The 18,317-nt window shown below is 42.0% G+C and overlaps 1 long non-coding RNA gene across 1 annotated transcript in view; it reads left to right on the forward strand.

Moving 5' to 3' along the window:
- Nucleotides 1-248: 248 nt before the first annotated feature.
- LOC134739896 (uncharacterized) overlaps nucleotides 249-18,317 on the forward strand; it is a 341,453-nt gene continuing 323,384 nt past the window's right edge. The window contains exon 1 of the long non-coding RNA XR_010126994.1: nucleotides 249-360. This is a non-coding gene — a long non-coding RNA (uncharacterized LOC134739896). The remainder of the gene's footprint in view (nucleotides 361-18,317) is intronic.

Raw genomic sequence — 18,317 nt, forward strand, 5'->3', positions numbered from 1 at the left:
AAATAGAACTTCCAGAAACAAAATTTTAACCAATAAAGTTAAAAACTCAATGGGTGATACGACTTGGCTGTGCCTTCACCCAAATCTCAACTTGAATTGTGTCTCCCAGAATTCCCACATATTGTGGGAGGGACCCAAGGGGAGGTAATTGAATCACGGCGGGGGTGGTTTTTTCCCGTGCTAGTCTCGTGATAGTAAGTCTCACAAGATCTGATGAGTTTATCAGAGGTTTCCACTTTGGCTTCTTCCTCATTCTCTCTTGCTGCCACAATGTAAGAATTGTCTTTCACCCTCTGCCGCGTAAGAATTTTCTTTCACCCTCTGCCGTGATCGTGAGACCTTCCCCAGCCATGTGAAACTGTAAGTCCAATTAAACCTCTTTCTTTTGTAAATTGCCCAGTCTGGGGTATGTTGGACTAATACAATGGGTTAAACATCAATTCAATATCACTGAAATTATACCTATGTATCCGGAAGATAGGGCTGGGGAAATTATCCAGAATGCAGAGCAGAAAAGGGTAGAGGTAGAAAAATCTGAGGGAAAAAGAAGCATATGGAATATAGTGAGAAAATACAGAATATCTGTTTTATCTTGGGTTGATAAACAAAGTTTCATAAACTGGGTGACTTATAAGCCACAGAAATGTATTTCTTACCATTTTGGAGGCTGGAAGTCCAAGATCAAAGTACCAGCACATCCAGTGTCTGGTGAGGGCCTGTCTCCTGGTTTGCAGAGGGCTGTCTCCTCATTGTATCTTCATCTGGTGGAGAGCAGAGAGGAAACAAACAAACTAGCCAAAAACCTCATGTCTTCTTATAAGGGCACTAATCCCATTTAAGAGGGCTCCATCCTCATGATCTAATTATCTCCAAAAGGCCCCACTTCCTAATACCATCAAATTGGGGGTTAGTATTTCAACATATGAATTTCGGGGGAACAAGGACATTCAGTTCATGACAATATCTAACAAGAATTCTAAAGTAAGAGATGAAATGTTTAAAGATTGGTTACAATTTTTCCAAAATTGAAAGATATGAAAACTTTATATTTAGTAGTGTAACTAGTCCTGAATAGAATGAACAGAAAATAAATTTATAAAGCAACACTGTGGATAGACTACCAAAGAGAAAATCTTATAAGCAGACAGAGAGAAATAATAGGTTATCCTCAAAGAAACAAAATTTAGCACACAGAAGTTTTCTCAGAAGCACAGCTAGACATCAGAAGACAATGATATTTTTAATACTGGTGAACGCAAAGAAACAGAACATAACAGAGGGTGATCAACCATGACATTTTGCTAGAAACTGTCCTGGTTTTAGCACTGAAAGTTCCGAGTCCTGGGAAATCCCTCAGCCCAAAGCAGATCATTGATCACCCTACACTGCTCTATGTGGTTAAGCTGTCATTAAAGAGTGAGAACAAAAAAAAGTTGTTAAAAAGTATGAGTGAAATAATGCTATCTGAAAAAAGACTGAAAAAGTTCATCTCTTGTAGACTGTTGTTGAAAGGACTACTGAAGAATATAGTTTAGGAAAACCAAAATCAATCTAGATGGAAGGAATTGGATATAATAGGAAATGGGGAACAAAACAGGTAAAATATTGATTAGTATAAAGAAGTATTGACTATACAAAATAATAATTATAATAACTAGCAATTTTAGAGCTATAAAAAGGAAAAAAAGGAGAGAAAAAAACCAACTGACAACAATAACATTTAAGACACTGGGGTGTGCAGATATGTGGTGCCAGTAATTATCATTTCCAAGTCCTTGAAATGATAGGGATGGAGATAGGACTATTGGCTAAGTGTATACTTTAAATAAGCATGTTAAAAACTCTGGTGTCCCTTCTACTTCCCCCTCTCTTTCCGAACAATTCAGTTTTAAAGCCATTAGGGCAAGATATAGGCATCTGTGCTGGGGTGGGCGGGTGCTAGCCATGGTGGCCCAGAGTGGGGCAATGGAGTCCAAGCCGAGTGAGGAGGATGTGCATGTAGGGGTGCACCTGGTGCAGGTGTCAGAGCAAGAATGGAGTAAGAAGGGTATTTGCACAGGAGGCCTGCCCAGCATAGGGTGTCAGAAGCTAAGAGAGGTAAATCAAGCATCCACACAATGGGTGACAGTGCAGGGTGGTGAAGTCAATAGAGTGAGGAGGGTGTCCATGCAGCACTGTGTGAGTGTGAGGGAGGCATCTCTATAGGGCTGCCTGGTATGGGGTATCAGAGCCCAGGCCTGAAGAGGAGGAAGTCCAGGTGAGAGGGGTGGCTGCTTGGCGTGGTGGGTGGGGTTGAATGGGGTGAGAAGAGTGTCCATATGGGAGACAGGAGTGCAGGAGAGATTGGAAGTTGGTTACAGATGGGGATGTTGCTTAAATAAGTAAGTATATTAAGAACAATTGGGAGCCAGATATCTCATGGTCAGAGAGGGAGAGTTACAAAGTACAAGGGGATAAAACTGTAATGGTTGGATTGAAATTGGTGGTATCTGTGTAAACTTGGGATTCTAAATATAGATAGGCAGATATAGGAATAAATATAAATTTAAGTGTATGTATATACATGTATTTATGTATATGCATACATATCCATATATGCATATATATGTTTCTTAGTTTACTCCACTGATTGCCTGGGAGCCAAATAAAGGACAATTTGAACATCATATTGAGAATCACTATCACAGCAAATAGTGCTATGGTCTGAATGTTGGTGTACCCCCCTCAATTCCTATGCTGAAACTTAATTTCCAATGTGATAGTATTAAGAGGTGGAGCCCATTGGGAAATGATTAAATCACGAGGACTCCTCCCTCGTGTATGGGATTAGTGTCCTTATAAAAGAGATTGAAGGGAGCATGTTTGCCCTTTTTGCCATTGAAAAAAAAAACTCAGCAGGAAGGTGCCATCTATGAGGAATGGGCTCTCATCAGACACCGAATCTGCTAGCACGTTGATCTTGGTTTTCCCACCCTCCAGAACTGTAAATTTCTGTTGTTTGTACATTGCTTAGTCTAAAGTACTCTGTTACAGCAGCTGAATGGACTAAGACAATTTGTAACATTTTATAACCCACTGAGTGTATATGAATATACATTACTAAATAAATAAATTGACATTTTGATGAGCAATGTGAAATTTAAATAATTTCAAAATCCCCACGAAATACTCATTAATTCTAAAACAGAAAAGAGAGACTTTGCAGTGGAGTGGCCTGGTAGGCATACACTGCATCAAGTGAACATCATCAGTGTTGGGAAGAATCAAAGATAACACAGCCTCACTTCTATGACATTTCTGCCAAATATGCATATTTGTGGGGAGATATCAGACAATCCCAAATCAAGGGGCATATTACGACATAACTATTCTTTAATCATCACAGTTGTCGAGTTTGTGAAAGTCAAGGCCAGAGGAACCATTCCAGATTAAAAGAGAATAAAAAGACATGACAACAAAATGAAGCACATAATTCTGAATTAGATCCTTTTCTGATGAAGGCAGCTATTAGAGCAAATGGCAAGACCTGTACAGATCTGGGGATTAGGATATAAATGTCAATTTCTTGATTTTGATCATTGCATGAGGTTTTGTAGAATTATCCTTTTTTTGGGCAAGAAACATATGCTGAAGTATTGAAGGGTGGGTGGATTATGGGCATCATGTTGGCAATTTATCTCAAATGATTCTGGAAAAAATGTTCTTTGTATTATACTTGCAACTTTGCTGTAAATTTCAGATTGTTTCAATATAAAAAATATGTTCTCCAAAATTATTTTTTTTCAGGTAACACTGTAGACTAGATGTCCCAAGAAAACCTTCTTAGTGTAAGATACGTAAAATGCAGAATATAAAACAAAAGGAAACAACTTCTTAAAAGCATGGCTGAGCAGGAAGTATAAAAGAGAAACAGAGACCAGAATGTCAAGAAGGCATGATTCCCCAGGAGTAAGTGAGCTCTGGATCTCTAGTTTGCCCTAAGATTACTTTGTGCCCTAGACCCTTGGCTTTCTATGGCCATGCAAGGAAAGAAAACAAAGATAGCTCAGTGCCCAGAAAGGTAAGAGGTCTGATTAGGGACTTGAACCCGCTAAGGGTGAAAGAAAACTTCCCCACAGAATGAGACTGGCATGCTTTGGTTTTAGCTAAGTGTACAATGGAACAGTCCTTGAAAAAAAAGAAATCTCCCGAGAATTCTTAATTACCACCTGTAGGTTTGAGGCTGGGATTCACAGCATCTGTGTGATCTGAAAAACTCCAAGCTGAACATTGAATTGAGAGTGATCCTGGTTGAAGTGTTATGTCTTAAGCCAGGTTTTCGAAAATATAGAACCTGAAGCAAGGATTTAAAGAGCTGAGACTTTATTTGGGAAGTGCAACCCAGGGCAGCTGGAATGAGGGAGAGGGAGCTGAGGCAGGCGAGGAGGGAAGCCATGCAGTGAACTCTCACAGCTCTGCCCACTGCCCCATGCTGAAGGTGAAAAGCCCCAGCAGGTGCTCAGCACGTCAGATGCCTCCAGTTAGGCTGTGCAGAGTAGCTGACTCAGAGCAGTTAAAGGGAAGAAGGAAGGGACAAAGATCTATGCACCTGGCTCCTCCTAGACCCACTTCCTATAGGTCAAAGTTAGCCTATAGGAAGGTAACTTCACCACACTTCCAGATTAAGTCATCTGGCCCCCCTCAGCAGCTGTTTGGGATGCTGGGCCTGTGCTCTACATTGTAGTATTTCTTTTACGTCTGGAAGTGGTGGGAAAAGCCAGAAGCTCTACATGTGTCGCTGATGGTCTATGCCATGTAACAGTAATGAAAGGGAGGCCCTGGCACACAGCAGGCAAGTACTGGTCCAGCCCTAGATGTGACAGCATGGTCCAGGAGGCAGACAAGGGAATCTGAGAAGGTACGAACAATCTGGATCAGATACAGTCTCCTCCTGTCAACCACTCCAATCTAATCTTGCTCTCATTTTAGGTTCTGTTACTATAATAAGGAGTCTTCCTTTTTATTTTCATGAGAACAGGGCATGCTAATTTCTTTTCAGAGAGGAGAGGAGTAAGCCCAGTTAGATACAGAGTTCTCTTCAAACTGGTATCCCATTGTGACGTCTGGGAGGATACAAGGCATGAGTAATAGTCCAGCTGCTGTGATGGGTCTTGATGTTGTATTTTATATTCTCCATCTTTGCTTCACCTCCACCACCACTCCTTGTGGATTCCCCTTGTGCTCGGTCAGCAATTAAGCTGGTTTGGATTGCTTGCCTAATGTATGGGTCCAGACTTTCATGTGAACTTTTAGCTGTTCTGCCCTTCTTGGGTTGTGGCTTGTAGCAGATAGTGTTGGTGTCCTCTCTAGGTAACCTCAGCATTCACCTCCACTTTCTGAAGGCTGCATACTGTGAACATCTGCATGCTCTGTGTCTGAAGGCTTTTTTCTCTGGATGCAGGCAAAGAACAAGCTAGAGTATTAGACAGTGAATCCCCTGGCAGCAGCCCTGAACCACTGGTGGATCTGGAGATGATATATAATTACCTAGCTTCCTCACCTTTGGGCTTATGATGTTCTACACTGACTGCCAGATTTGCCCAGCAGGAGTGAGCTCCAGTTGCCTACAGTGATAAATTGGTTGATAATACTGGCTTTCTCCACCTCCTACCTTGCTACTCACTTCCCTATTGAAGTTTTCTGGGCTTACTCCCAAATAAACTAATTGCACTCAGATCCTTGTCAGGGTTTGTTCCTGCTTTACCCAAGTTCAGACACATTTGCTATAATTGCTCCTGAATAGTTAATACTAGGCTTGGTAGCACTATGAGACACCCCAGTGAATCCCCAGCATTTGGACCTACTCATTCCTGCTCCCTTGTGGAGTGCAGCCCTAGTTCTTCATGGGTGTCAGTATCAATGACCACCAACCTTACAGTGACTCCTTTGCCTGCTGAGCACTAAAGAGTTCATTGGCCACATTGTAGCTGCAGCTTTCAGCTCAGTGCAGCTCTTACTGACTCTACTCTCCCTCCCTAAGAAAGAAAGAAAGGTTACAGAGGGTTACTCCCCTCTGTAACCCTTCAGAGTCCAAATTTGGAGGCCAAATTCCTCAAATGGGTTATCGGTTGTAATTACGAGAGGGCTGCTTCTTTTTTCTTTTTTTTTGAGACAGTGTCTCACTCTGTCACCCAGGCTGGAGTGCAGTGACGTGATCTCGGCTCACTGAAACCTCTACCTCCCAGGTTCAAGTGATTCTCCTGCCTCAGCCTCCCAAGTCTCTGGGATTACAGGCACCTACCACCACGCCCAGCTAATTTTTATAGAGACAGGGTTTCTCCATGTTGGCCAGGCTGGTCTAGAACTCCTGACCTCAAATGATTCGCCCGCCTTGGCCTCCCAAAGTGCTGGGGTTACAGGCGTGAGCTACCACGGAGGGCTGCTTTTAATTAGACTCTTTGGTTACTGGATTGGACCAGTTTTCTTGTGATGAGAGACTAAAATGTATTGGACTTTTGGTTTAATTCTAGCCACTGGAAACTAGGTTATATAATTTGTTGACTCAATGCATATGTTTCATTCTGTTTTTGAGAAATAGATTCAGGGGGTACATGTGCAGGTTTATCATATGGGTATACTGTGTAATGCTGGGGTTTGGAATTCTATTGAACCTGTCACTCAAATAGTGAACATAGTACTCAATAGGTGGTTTTGGATTCCTTTTGGAGTCTCCAGTGTCTATTTTTTCCATCTTTATATCCACGTGTACCCTTTGTTTAACCCCCACCTGTAATAAGGTGGTATTTGATTTTCTGTTTCTGCATTAATTCATTTAGAATAATGGCCTCCAGCTGCATCCAGGTTGCTGTGAAGGAAATGATTTCATTGTTTTTTATGGCTGTGTAGTATTTCACAGTGTATATGTACCACATTTTCTTTATCCAGTCCACCTTTGATGGACACTTAGGTAGATTCCTTGACTTTGCTATTGTGAAATGCTGCAGTAAACATACAAGCGCTTTTTTTGGTAAAACTTCTTTTCCTTTGGGCGTGTACCCAATAGTGGGGTTGCTGGATTGAATGGTGGTTCTAATTTTATGTGTCTTTGAGAAATCTGCATACTGTTTTCCATAGGGGTTGAACTAATTTACACTTCCACCAACATCCTCAATAAAATTTGTTATTTTTTGACTATTTAATAATAGCCATTCTGACTGGTCTGAGATGGTATGTCATTGTGGTTGTAATTTGCATTTCTCTGATTAATGTTGTTAAGCATTTCTTCATATGTTTGTTGGCTGCCTTGTATGTCTTCTTTTGAGAAATGTCTGTTCATGTCCTTTGCCCACTTTTTAGTGTTTTTTTTGCTTGTTGATTTATTTAAGTTCCTTATAAATTCTGAATATTAGGCCTTTGTCAGAAGCATAGTTTGCCAATATTTTCTCTCCTTTGGTATGTGTACTGTTTACTCTGTTGATAGTTTCTTTAGCTGTGCAGAAGTTATTTAGTTTAATTAGTTTCCATTTGTTAATTTTTGTTTTCATTGCATTTGCTTTTGAGGACTTAGTCATAAATTATTTGCCTAGGCCAATGTCTAGGAGAATTTTTCCTAGGTTTTCTTTTAGGAATTTTATAGTTTGAGGTCTTACATTTAAGTCTGTAATTTATTTTGAGTTAATTTTTGTGTATGGTGAGAGGTAGGGGTACAGTTTCATATTTCTGTATATGGCTAGCCAGTTTTCCCAGCACCATTTATCAAATAGGGTGTCCTTTCCACATAGTTTATTGTTGTTGGCTTTGTCAAAGATCAGTTGGTTGCAGCATGTGTGGCTTTGTTTCTGGATTCTCTAATCTGTTCCGTTGGTCTGTGTGTCTGTTTTTGTACCAGTACCATGCTATTTTGGTTGCTGTATCCTTGTAGTATAGTTTAAAGTTGGGTAATGTGATGCCTCCAACTTTGTTCTTTTTGCTTAGGATTGCTTTGACTATTCAGGCTCTTTTTTCGGTTCCATATGAATTTTAGAATAGTTCTTTCTAATTCTGTAAAAAATGACATTGGTAATTTGATAGGAATTACATTGAATCTGTAGATTGCTCTGGGTAGCATGGTCATTTTAACAATGTTCTTCCAATCCATGAGCATGGAATGTTTTTCCATTTGATCGTGTCACGTATGGTTTATTTCATCAGTGTTTTCTAGTTCTCCACGTAGAGATCTTTCACCTCCGTGGTAAAATGTATTCCTAGGTATTTTATTCTTTTTGTGGCTATTGTAAATGAACGTGTGTTCTTAATGTTCTCAACTTGAACATGATTGGTGTACAGAAATGCTACTGATTTTTTAAAATAGATTTTGTATCCTGAAACTTTACTGAAGTTGTTTATCAGGCCTAGTAGTCTTTTGGAGGAATCTTTAGAATTTTCTAGGTGTAGGGTCGTGTTCTTGGTGAATAGAGATAATTTGACTTCATTTCCTATTTGGATGCCTTTTATTTCTTTCTATTGCCTGATTGCTCTTACTAGGATTTCACTCCTGTACTGAATAGGAGTGGTGAAAGTGGACACCTTTGTTTTGCTCTAGTTCTTAGGGTTAACGCTTTCAACTCTTGCCCATTCAGTATGATGTTGGCTGTGGGTTTGTCATAGATGGCTCTTATTATTTTGAAGTATGTTTTTTGATGCCTAGTTTGTTGAGGTTTTTATCATGAAGAGATTTTATCAAATGCTTTTTCTGCAGCATTTGAGATGATCATATGGTTTTTGTTTTCAATTCAGTTTATATGGTGAATTACATTTTTTAATTTGTATATGTTGAACCATCCTTCCATCCTATAAAAAAACCCACTTGATAGTGATTAATTATCTTTTTAATGTGCTGATGGATTTGGTTTGCTAGTATTTTGTGAGGATTTTTATATCTATGTTCATTAGGAGTATAGGTCTGTAGTTTTCTTTTTTTGTTGTGTCCTTGACAGATTTTGGTATCAGGATGATACTGGTTTTGTAGACTGAGTTAGGGAGGAATCCCTCCTCTTTGATTTTTTTGGAATAGTTTCAGTAAGATTGGTATCGGCTCTCCTTTGTATGTCTGGTAGAATTTGGCTGTGAATCCATCTGGTTTAGAGTGTTTTCTAGTTGGTAATTTTTAATTACTGATTCAGTTTTGTAACTTGTATTAGTGTGTTCAAGATTTCAGTTTCTTCCTGGTTCAATCTTGGTAGCTTGTACAATTCCAGGAATTTATCCAGCTCCTCTAGATTTTCTAGCTTGTGTACTTAGAGATGTTCATAGCAGTCTGGGAGGATCTTTTTTATTTCTGTGGTATCAGTTGTAATGTCACTTTTGTCATTTCTGATTGTACTTATTTGGATTTTCTCTTTGTTTTGTTGTTAATCTAGGTAGCAGTCTATCAATTTTGTTTACCTATTCAAATACTCAACTGTTCGTTTCCATTGTTAATCCTTTGTATGTTTTCTTTGGGTTTCAGTTTTATTTAGTTCTTCTCTGATCTTAGTTATTTATTTTCCTTTTTTATGATCAGCAGTCATTTATTATCATTTTCAAGTATTATGTACTGAACATAATTGAATGTGCTATATATATATATTTTTAATATTTAAGTTCTGGGGTACTTGTGCAGAATGTGCAAGTTTGTCACATAGGTATACATGTGCCATGGTGGTTTGCTGCGTCCATCAACCCATCATCTACATTAGGTATTTATCCTAATGCTATCCCTCCTCCAGCCCCCCATCCGCTGACAGGCCCTGGTGTGTGATGACATCCTCCTCCTTGTCCATGTGTTCTCATTGTTCAACTCCCATTTATGAGTGAGAACATGAGGTGTTTGGTTTTCTGTTCTTGTGTTAGTTTGCTGAGAATGATGATTTCCAGCTTCATCCATGTCCCTGCAAAGGACATGAACTCATCCTTTTTTATGGCTGCATAGTATTCCATGGTGTATATATGCCACATTTTCTTTATCCAGTCTATAATTGATGGGCATTTGGGTTGGTTTCCAAGTCTTTGCTATTGTGAACAGTGCCACAATAAACATACATGTGCATGTGTCTTTATAGTAGAATGATTTATAATCCTTTGGGCATATGCCTAGTAATGGGATTGCTGGGTCAAATGGTATTTCTAGTTCTAGAACCTTGAGGAATCTCCACACTGTCTTCCACAATGGTTGAACTAGTTTACACTCCCACCAACAGTGTAATAGCATTCCTATTTCTCCGCATCCTGTCCAGCATCTGTTGTTTCCTGACTTTTTAATGATCGCCATTCTAAATGGCATGAGATGGTATCTCACTGTGGTTTTGATTTGCATTTTTCTAATGACCAGTGAGGATGAGCATTTTTTCATATGTTTGTTGGCTGCATAAATGTCTTCTTTTGAGAAGTGTCTGTTCATATCCTTCGCCCTCTTTTTAATGGTGTTGTTTTTTTCTTGTAAATTTGTTTAAGTTCTTTGTAGATTCTAGATATTAGTCCTTTGTCAGATGAAGAGATTGCAAATTTTTCTCCTATTCTGTAGGTTATCTGTTCACTCTGATGATAGTTTCTTTTGCTGTGCAGAAGTTCTTTAGTTTAATTAGATCTCATGTGTCAATTTTGGCTTTTGTTGCCATTGCTTTTGGTGTTTTAGACATGAAGTCTTTGCCCATGCCTATGTCTGAATGGTACTGCCTAGGTTTTCTTCTAGGGTTTTTATGGTTTTAGGTCTTACATTTAAGTCTTTAATCCATCTTGAATTAATTTTTGTATAAGATATAAGGAAGGGACCCAGTTTCAGCTTTCTGCATGTGGTTAACCAGTTTTCCCAACACCATTTATTAAATAGAGAATCCTTTCTCCATTTCTTGTTTTTGTCAGGTTTGTCAAAGATCAGGTGGTTGTAGATGTGTAGTGTTATTTCTGAGGCCTCTATTCTGTTCCATTGGTCTATATATCTGTTTTGGTACTGGTACCATGCTGTTTTGGTTACTGTAGCCTTGTAGTATAGTTTGAAGTCAGGTAGCATGTTTCCTCCAGCTTTGTTCTTTTTGCTATGAAATTTAAAGCAGTGTTTTCCAATTCTGTGAAGAAAGTCAATGGTAGCTTGATGGGGAGAGCATTGATTCTATAAATCACTTTGGGTATTATGGCCATTTTCACGATATTGATTCTTCCTATCCATGAGCATGGAATGTTTTTCCATTTGTTTGTGCCCTCTCTTAATTCCTTGAGCAGTGGTTTGTAGTTCTCCTTGAAGAGGTCCTTCACATCCCTTGTAAGTTGGATTCCTAGGTATTTTATTCTCTTCGTAGCAATTGTGAATGGGAATTCACTCATAATTTGGCTCTCTGTCTGTTATTGGTATATAGGAATGCTTGTGATTTCTGCACATTGATTTTGTATCCTGAGATTTGCTGAAGTTGTTTATCAGCTTAAGGAGATTTGGGCTGAGACAATGGGGTTTTCTAAATATACAATCATGTCATCTGCAAACAGAGACAATTTGACTTCCTCTTTTCCTAATTGAATACCCTTTATTTCTTTCTCTCGCCTGATTGCCCTGGCCAGAACTTCCAACACTATGTTGAATAGGAGTGGTGAGAGAGGGCATCCTTGTCTTGTGCTGGTTTTGAAAGGGAAAGCTTCCAGCTTTTGCCCATTCAGTATGATATTGGCTGTGGGTTTGTCATAAATAGCTTTTATTCTTTTGAAATATGTTCCATCAGTATCTAGTTTACTGTGAGATTTTAGTATGAAGGGCTGTTGAATTTTTTCAAAGACCTTTTCTGTATCTATTGAGATAATCATGTGTTTTTTGTCATTGGTTCTGTTTATGTGATGGATTACGTTTATTGATTTGCATATGTTGAACCAGCCTTGCATCCAAGGGATGAAACCGACTTGATAGTGGTGGATAAGCTTTTTGATGTGCTGCTGGATTCGATTTGCCAGTATTTTATTGAGGATTTTTGCATTGATGTTCATCAGGGATATTTGCCTGAAATTTTCTTTTTTTGTTGTGTCTCTGTCAGGTTTTGGTATCAGGATGATACTGGCCTCATAAAATTAGTTAGGGCGAATTCACACTTTTTCTATTGTTTGTAATAGTTTCAGAAGGAATGGTACCAGCTCCTCTTTGTACCTCTGGTAGAATTCTGCTGTGAATCCATCTGGTCCTGGACTTTTTTTGGTTGGTAGGCTCTTACTGCCTCAATTTCAGAACTTGTTATTGGTCTATTCAGGGATTCAACTTCTTCCTGGTTTAGTCTTGGGAGGGTGTATGTGTCCAGGAATTTATCCATTTCTTCTAGATTTTCTAGTTTATTTGCATAGAGGTGTTTATAGTATTCTCTGATGGTAGTTTGTATTTCTGTGGGATCAGTGGTGATATCTCCTTTATCATTTTTTATTGTGTCTATTTGATTCTTCTCTCTTTTCTTCTCTATTAGTCTGGCTAGCGGTCTATCAATTTTGTTGATCTTTTCAAAAAACCAGCTCTTGGATTTATTGATTTTTTGAAGGGTTTTTGTGTCTCTACCTCCTTCAGTTCTGTTCTCATCTTAGTTATTTCTTGTATTCTGCTAGCTTTTGAATTTGTTTGCTCTTGCTTTTCTAGTTCTTTCAATTGTGATGTCAGGGTGTCAATTTTAGATCTTTCCTGCTTTCTCTTGTGGGCATTTTAGTGCTATAAATTTCCCTCTACACACTGCTTTGAATGTGTCCCAGAGTTTCTGGTATGTTGCGTCTTTGTTTTCATTGGTTTCAAAGAACATCTTCATTTCTGCCTTAATTTTGTTATTTACCCAGTAGTCATTCAGTAGCAGGTTGTTCAATTTCCATGTAGTTGTGCATTGTTGAGTGAGTTTCTTAATCTTGAGTTCTAATTTGATTGCACTGTGGTCTGAGAGACTGTTTGTTATGATTTCCATTCTTTTGCATTTGCTGAAGAGTGTTCTATTTCCAATTATGTGGTCAGTTTTAGAATAAGTGCGACGTGGTGCTGAGAAGAATGTATATTCTGTTGATTTGGGGTGGAGAGTTCTGTAGATGTCTACTAGGTCCACTTGGTCTAGAGCTGAGTTCAAGTCCTGGATATCCTTGTTAATTTTCTGTCTCGTTGATCTGTCTAATATGGAGAGTGGGGGTTTTAAAGTCTCCCGCTATTATTGTGTGGGAGTCTAAGTCTCTTTGTAGGTCTCTAACAACTTGCTTTATGAATCTGGATGCTCCTGTATTGGGTGCATACATATTTAGAGTAGTTAGCTGTTCTTGTTGAATTGATCCCTTTACCATTATGTAATGCCCTTCTTTGTCTCTTTTGATCTTTTTTGGTTTAAAGTCTGTTTTATCAGAGACTAGAATTGCAATCCCTGCTTCTTTTTTCTTTCCATTCACTTGGTAAGTATTCCTCCATCCCTTTATTTTGAGCCTATATGTGTCTTTTCACGTGAGATGGGTCTCCTGAATACAGCACACTGATGGGTCTTCACTCTTTATCCAAATTGCCAGTCTGTGTCTTTAATTGGCACATTTAGCCTGTTTACATTTAAGGTTAATATTGTTATGTGTGAATTCGATCCTGTCATTATGATGCTAGCTGGTTATTTTGCCCATTAGTTGATGCAGTTTCTTCATAGTGTCAATGGTCTTTACAATTTGGTATATTTTTGCAGTGGCTGGTACTGGCTTTTCCTTTCTATGTTTAGTGCAGGCAGGCCTGGTGGTGACAAAATCTCTCAGCATTTGCTTGTCTGTAAAGGACTTTATTTCTCCTTTGCTTATGAAGCTTAGTTTGGCTGGATATGAAATTCTGGGTTGAAAATTATTTTCTTTAAGAATGTTGAATATTGGCCCCCACTCTCTTCTGGCTTGTAGAATTTCTGCTGAGAGATCTGCTGTTAGTCTGATGGGCTACCCTTTGTGGGTAACCCAACCTTTCTCTCAGGCTGCCCTTAACATTTTTTCCTTCATTTCAACCTTGGTGAATCTGATAATTATGTGTCTTGGGGTTCCTCTTCTCGAGGAGTATCTTTGTGGTGTTCTCTGTATTTCCTGAATTTGAATGTTGGCCTGTCTTGCTAGGTTGGAGAAGTTCTCCTGGATAATATCCTGAAGTGTGTTTTCCAACTTGGTTCCATTCTCCCTGTCACTTTCAGGTACACCAATCAAATGTAGATTTGGCCTTTTCACATAGTCCTATGTTTCTTGGAGGCTTTGTTTGTTTCTTTTCACCCTTTTTCCTCTAATCTTGTCTTCTCGCTTTATTTCATTGAGTTGATCTTCGATTTCTGTTATTCTTTCCTGTGCTTGAGCGATTCAGCTATTGATACTTGCATATGCTTCACAAAGTTCTCGTGCTGTGTTTTTCAGCTCCATCAGGTCATTTATGTTCTTCTCTAAACAGGTTATTCTAGTTAGAAATTCATCTAATCTTTTTTCAAGTTTCTTTGATTCCTTGCATTCAGTTAAAACATGCTCCTTTAGCTCGGAGGAGTTTCCTATTACCCACCTTCTGAAGCCTACTTCTGTCAATTAGTCAAACTCATTCTTTGTCTAGTTTTGTACCCTTGGTGGTGAGGAGTTGTGATCCTTTGGAGGAGAAGAGGCATTCTGGTTTTTGGAATTTTCAGCCTTTTTGCCCTGGTTTCTCCCCATCTTCATAGATTTATCTACCTTTGGTCTTTGGTGTTGGTGACCTTCGGATTGGGTCTCTGAGTGGATGTCCTTTTTGTTGATGTTGATACTATTCCGTTTCTGTTTGTTAGTTTTCCTTCTCACTGTCAGGCCCCTCTGCTGCAGGTCTGCTGGAGGTCCCTCCAGACCCTGTTTGCCTGGGTATCACCAGTGGAGGCTGCAGAACGGCAAAGATTGCTGCCTGTTCCATCTTTTGGAAGCTTTGTCCCAGAGGGACACCTACCAGATGCCCACCAGAGCTCTCCTGTATGAGATGTCTGTTGGCCCCTACTGGGGGGTGTCTCCCAGTTGGATACATGGGGGTCAGGGACCCACTTGAGGAGACAGTCTGACCTTTAGCAGAGCTCGAACGCTGTGCTGGGAGACCTGCTGCTCTCTTCAGAGCCAGCAGGCAGGGACGTTTAAGTCTGCTGAAGATGTGCCCGCAGCTGCCCCTTCCCCCAGGTGCTCTGTCCCAGGGAGATGGGGGTTTTATCTATAAGTCCCTGACGGGGGCTGCTGCCTTATTTTCAGAGATGCCCTGCCCAGAGAGGAGGAATCTAGAGAGGCAGTCTGGCTGCAGTAGCCTTGCTGGGCTGTGGTTGGCTCCACCCAGTTCAAACTTCCCTGTGGCTTTATTTACACTGTGAGGGTAAAACTGCCTACTGAAGCCTCAGTAATGGCGGACACCCCTCCACCCACCAAGTTCGAGTGTCCCAGGTCGACTTCAGACACCGATAATTTTTTTTTCTTTTTTTTTGAGATGGAGTCTCAATCTGTCGCCCAGGCTGGAGTGCAGTGGCTTAATCCCGGCCCAGTGCAACCTCTGCCGCCCAGTGATTCTCCAGCCTCAGCCTCCCAGGTAGCTGGGATTACAGGTGCTTGCCACAACATCTGGCTAATTTTTGTAGTTTTAGCAGAGATGGGGTTTCACCATCTTGGCCAGGCTGGTTTTGAACTCCTGCGTGATCCATCCACCTTGGCCTCCCAAAATGCTGGGATTAAGGCATGAGCCACCCTGCCCAGCCTGGCAGTGAGAATTTCAAGCCAGTAGATCTTAGCTTGCTGGGCTCCGTGGGGATGGGATCCGCTAAGCTAGACCACTTGGCTCCCTGGCTTTAGCCCCCTTTCCAGGGGAGTGAACGGTTCTGTCTCGCTGGCATTCCAGGCGCCACTGGTGTATGAAAAAAACCTCCTGCAGCTAACTCAGTGTCTGCCCAAACGGCCGCCCGGTTTTGTGCTTGAAATCCAGGGTCCTGGTGGTATATACACCCGAGGGAATCTCCCGGTCTGCAGGTTGCGAAGATTGTGGGAAAAGTGTAGTATCTGGGCTGGGTAGCTCTATCCCTGACGGCAGGTCTCAGGAAGTTTTATCTGTTTCGTGGAAATTATGTTGGGTTGTGCAGTTCACTCTATCGGCCAGTAGGTGGCACTTATGGGTATGAACCAGCTGAGCGCTGTACTATGCTGTCTGCTGAAGTTGTGATGGGCCCTGCAGGTTGACTTCCTGGCCTGTAAGTAGCGCTTGCAGGTGAGAGGCAATTGCAGTGATGACAGTAGAATTTTTTCTTGGCCTTGGTTGAACAGGGGAAGTACTGGGCTGTCCTTGGCGATGGGCAGCCTGTGGGGCTCCCAGGGATACCATTCTGTGCTCTGCTGAGAGCAGCTGGAGGGGGCAAAGCTGGGTGTGGCTGGGTTGGGCAAGCCCGTTATCAGGCTCTCTGAGGCTGACTTGAGCGCTGACCTTGGTGGAGGCATAGGGGTAGCTCTCAGGCTGGTGGGACAACCATTCAGGAAGGGACGAAGAAGACCCTCCTGTGCCACAGAACTTGCTTAGGGGAAGAGAAGTGGACTGGGGTTTTCAGCCCAGCAGGCAGCCATGGGGCCCACACAGTTTATGCTCCCCTGACCCAGTGAGTCTCCCTCTCACATCTGGTCCAGCCAGCAAGGCTGACCAGCTAAGTTCATCCCAAGCTGTCTGTGCCCAGATCGCTGAACCCTACTGGGCATTCCGGGCTGCCAGACTCCCTGAGGGGGAAACTACAGCCATCAGGCCATGCCTTTCCCCACCTGGCCTTGCAAAGGAAGGGGTGCCCAGCTCCCACACCACCCCATGAACCAGCACCACACTCTGTGTTCTGATAGTGGGGGCTCCTCCCCTACTCAAGATCAGGCCACAACTGTTAACTCGATGCCCCTGGGCGATGTGCTTGAATCCTGGAGAGTTGGGACCTGGCCCTTGGATTTGTCCTCTGGTCCCTTGGGGCCAAAGTGAAGCTGGGATGGGGAAGTGAGCTGCTGGCAGGCTGCTAACACAATGCTTAGCTGGGGCAGTGGAGGCTGTGCTGGGGGTACACTCCTGTGGGAGTGGCCAGGCAGATGGTCTTGGGAGGGCCAGCAGGCAAGGAGGAGTTTGGTTCATCTGTACCTCATTGGCGACAATGGCCGTGAGGTGTTTCTTGGGCCTGTGAGTGAGGTCGTACCCTGTTCTCTACTGGCCCAGCAGACAGCAGGAGCTGCAGTTGCTTAGTGCAGGATGGACGTCCAGAGCCTTAGTGGATATGCGTCCAGAGCCTTACCAGATAGGCTCACCCTGGCCCCATGTTTTGCCACAAGCTGCCCAGCACAGCAAAGTCTTCTGGGCTCCATGCAGGTTCTCACTGTGCCTCTCCATTTGTCTAGGCAACTCCCCCTGCCAATCCAAAGATCTGCGGGGATCATGGGAACTCCTGTAGCTAGGACTCAGGGCTCCATGGTGGGCATGTGGTGCCCTGGAGTGCCTTCATTTACCCCTTCCTTGGGTCCAGTCTGGGTTCAGGGGCAGGTCCTGGCACCTGGTGACAGAGCAGTCTGTCCCGCTTCCTTCCTCTTCAGCCACAGTGTCTGCATCACCTCTCTATTGATTTTCAGTGTTTTCTTTCAAAAGATCTGTTGGAGGTGTGAAGTCTTACTTGATATTTTGGTTCCTTTTTGTGGAAGAGGTGCTTCTAGCTGCATCTAGTTGGCCATCTTATCTAATTTTGTGTTACTTTTTTTTTTTTTTTTTTAATGGAGACAGGGTCTCGCTCTGTCACCCAGGCTACAATGCAGTGGTGTGATCATGGCTCACCGCAGCCTTGACCTCCTAGGCTCAAGCGATCCTTTCACCTCAGCTTCCTAAGTAGCTAGGACTACAGGTGAGTGTCATCACGCCTGGCTAATTTTTGTATTTTTTGTAGGGACAGGATTTTGCTGTGTTGCTCAGGCTGGTCTCGAACTCCTGGGCTCAAGGGATCTGCCCGCCGTGGCCTCCCAAAGTACTGGAATTACAGGCTTGAGCCACCATGCCTGGCATGTTACATCCTTGAGATTAGCATGCTAACTTCATGTGTCTTGACACTCAGCTCCTCATCCAGCCTTGGGCCTTCCGTCAGTTTGACTGCTTCTGAGTATGTTATAAAGCCAAAGAATCCTGTGGCCACAAGCCCTCTTACACACCTCTATTGCTGTCATATGAATCCCTTGTTCAGTGGTGAGGTCCTGTAGGCTGCCATATTGATAGAGAAGATGTGTGAACTCTCAGATGGCAGTGCTGACAGAGGCACTGTGGTCAAGGAGGGCATGCACAGATGTAGAATGTGTCTCAATTCCAATGAACTCATTGCTGCCCCCTTCCCCCTGCCACC

Source organism: Pongo pygmaeus, chromosome 6 (assembly GCF_028885625.2).
Source record: "Pongo pygmaeus isolate AG05252 chromosome 6, NHGRI_mPonPyg2-v2.0_pri, whole genome shotgun sequence".
Taxonomy (NCBI): domain Eukaryota; kingdom Metazoa; phylum Chordata; class Mammalia; order Primates; family Hominidae; genus Pongo; species Pongo pygmaeus.